Source organism: Myotis davidii, unplaced genomic scaffold (assembly GCF_000327345.1).
Source record: "Myotis davidii unplaced genomic scaffold, ASM32734v1 scaffold364, whole genome shotgun sequence".
Taxonomy (NCBI): domain Eukaryota; kingdom Metazoa; phylum Chordata; class Mammalia; order Chiroptera; family Vespertilionidae; genus Myotis; species Myotis davidii.
Genome location: NW_006295560.1, coordinates 572,098 through 575,375, shown reverse-complemented (window position 1 = coordinate 575,375; position 3,278 = coordinate 572,098).

The window sequence follows — 3,278 nt, the reverse complement described above, 5'->3', positions numbered from 1 at the left end:
ACAGTGTGGCAGCTGGAGCTCAGAGCTGGCCTGCGGCAGGTGGGGAACCTTGGCTTCCTCCGTCACTGGAGCAAGCAAGCCTCCTGTTCGCTTCAGCTTCCTGGCTGCCGGCTGCCATCTTGGTTGGCAGTTAATTTGCATATCGCCCTGATTAGCCAATGGGAAGAGTAGCGAAGTTATGGTTAATGACCATGTTTGTCTATTATTAGATAGGATGATTTTGACACCAGATAATAACCACCTTTCCTCATAGAATTAAATTTCCATGTTCTATTACTGAACACGCAACTTAATATAAGATAGAAAACCATATCAGCCAAAATGTTTCTGAGCAAGTAGAAATAAATAGAAATTCCTGAATAGAGCATTTGTTATACAATAAGGGTGTGGGTTGTCTTCTCTAACAAGATGCATTCACAATTTATTAGTCTGAAGGAACAACAACTTCTCTCCCAGGTGCCTTTTCATCCAAACCACCCTTAAGTTTTTTTCATTTCACCACCACCACAAATAGAGCCCGCCCTTACATTTTGCCAAGTTACACACAAATATTCTAATTAAAGTGCCATTTTCATGGAATGAGATCTAGCTCTTCTAGTCATGAAAAGAAAGACTTTCCAGTGGCTCCTTGGTACCTCACTTAAAGGGAGTACTACTTTTATTTCTCAGAAACATTCTGAATATTCTGTCCCCAAAACACCTAGTTCATACTGTGGAGCAAGCAGACTGGACCCCTTCTAGTGTGGCCCCATGTGGATATTTCTCTCAGGTTTTCCCACATCCAAAATAACCTTTAAGATCTGTTTACCATTCCAGGCTTAACCACTCAACTCTAAGACCTATCACCTATAGGTATGGTCCATACCCCCCACTTCCTCAGCTTCATCCAGTGCATCAAGCAACCCGACTGAAATTTCCTGTCCCCGACACCCTGAGGGACTAGAGATTTCCAAGGCCCAACACTGCCTTGCTCACATGATGGGCAATAAATTGCTTTCTTCCACACCTCTTCTGTTACTCGTCATTTACTTATTTCTTATATTGTATGACACCATTTTCCTTATATGTTCAATGCTGATGCTAGACTCTAAATTTTATGGGCAGTGGCTATTAGGCTTCCTTTTCTTACCATCTCTAGTGCTATTAGATATTTCCAAAGAGCATATGGTCTATTAATGCTGGAGGGGAAAATAAAAGAGATGAGCAAGAATTCAAATTTATTCAAATTTATTTTCTTAAAAACTTTAAAGGAGATAAGCAAATCCAGGTATATGCTATTTAATTTTATAAGAAAAGAGCAAGGAGAATGAAGCAAACAAAGAATTAATCAGCCTTTACTTTTGTTTCTCCATTTTGTTATCCCAAATATTTTAAATGCCCAGGAAAAATCCTATTATTGTGCCTTGAACTGTAGGAAAAAGAACATATTGAAGGCTTTTCAATCGGTTTGTAATAAACAACCTTAATATTAAACATCAACTTTAATAAATGTGACATCCATGACATTAATAAACATAGATTCTGAAGCAAATAAACCTTTTCATAGAAGGAACAACTTTTGAAAATACATAAAACCCTAAAAATTAGTCATCTACAGAAGAAAAAGAAACTGAAGAACATAAACGTTTTGTTCCCTCCAGAGCCCACTACTCTACTCTTCATAAGGTTGAACTGCTCTCCTCAAACTCAAGGTGAAAAGGCTGCCTCAGATCTCACTAGTTGTGGGAGCAGGTGCAGAACTTGGAACAAGGCCTGTGCTTGGAAAAAGAGCCAACCATGGCTGCGGCTCTCAACCATGATTTATCTTCCTCATCTCTCAAGGCCTCCTCATACAGGTTTGGGAAGGCAGTGGGGTGCTTATTGTAGATCCTGGCCAGCACGTCCAGCACTTTCATCTTGCCGATATCAGCATGGGCTCTTGGGCCCCACAGGAACAGGCTGCGTGAAGGATTACTGTTGGGAACCTGGCGGCACTCGATGTAATGTTGCTCAACCAGATCCTTGGTGATGAATTCCCTGGGCTCTCCAAAGATGAGATGCTTCTTCCCAGGGTGGACCCCGTACACTTTGAGGCACTTCCAGATCTCCTCTTCAGTGGCGAAGTTGCCATTCATGAAGATCACGCCAAGGAGCACCATGAGGAACCCGGTCTTGGGCACGACTTCATCACAGCTCAGGTCTCCCTCAACCCGGAGGCCCTGCTTGTTGAAAAAGGCATAGCTGTGGTTGCTGGGGTTGATTTCCTTGAAGTCAAGGCCAAAGACCAGATCCATGCGCTCAAAGACTCTCTTGAGGATCTCAGGGAACTGCTCCTTGTACTTCCTTTTGACAATCCTCAGCAGTGCGTTCTGAATGATGGGCTCCTTCTTACTCAGCTTCTCCAACATGAACTGCACCACCTTGCTAACCACCCTGCTTAGTGGATCTCTGCGAGCCCGCAGAGCAGAAGGTACTGCCTGAAAGGCACGGGCACATTCCCGAACTTGACGCCTGGCACTGGCATTAGATATTGGGCATGAGACAACTGCAGAGCTAGTGGCTGTGGCTCCCTGGGGCTCCTGGGATGGGTCAGGTGCAGGGGAGCTCGGGGGAGAATCATCATTGGGAGGAGAGGAGACGATCACTTCAATCACCTCTGCTGTGGCCTCAGCACCCTGGAGACTCTGAGTGTTGTCACCCGGGTCCTGTTGGCGTTTCTCTCGTCTGTGTTTGCTCTTCTTTCCCCGAGGCATGACAACACTGGACAGGGGCAGCGTGCACTTGTGTGGCAGGAGAGGAGGTGATGCTGGCACCTGGGGGAGGAGAGTGAGATGGTGTGTGCTCCCTCAGCAGGGACATTGCACCTGGGCTTTAACCCAGGCAATGTCTGCAGGGACTGAGGGCAGTGCTCCAGGGGTCCACATCCCTGACTCTCCCTGAGCCTTCCACTCATCTGGACATCCCCCCTCTGCCAGCCCCTCCCACCAGGCCCCCACCTCCTGACTCTACCTGAGTCTTCCCAGGACTTGGACATCCTGCCTCTGCCAGGCCATCCCACCACTGCCACCACTCCCTGATTCTCCCTGAGCCTCCCTATCACATGGACATTCTCCCTCTCCCAGTCCCTCCCACTAAGCCCCCCACCCCCCAACGACTATAACTGAGTCATCCCAGGACCTCCAAATGCTCCCTCTGCCAGACCCTCCCACAAAGGCCCCCTCCCCCTGACTCTCCCTGAGTCTTCCCAACATCTAGACATCTTCCCTCTGACAGGACCTCTCACCATGGCACCTCCCCCT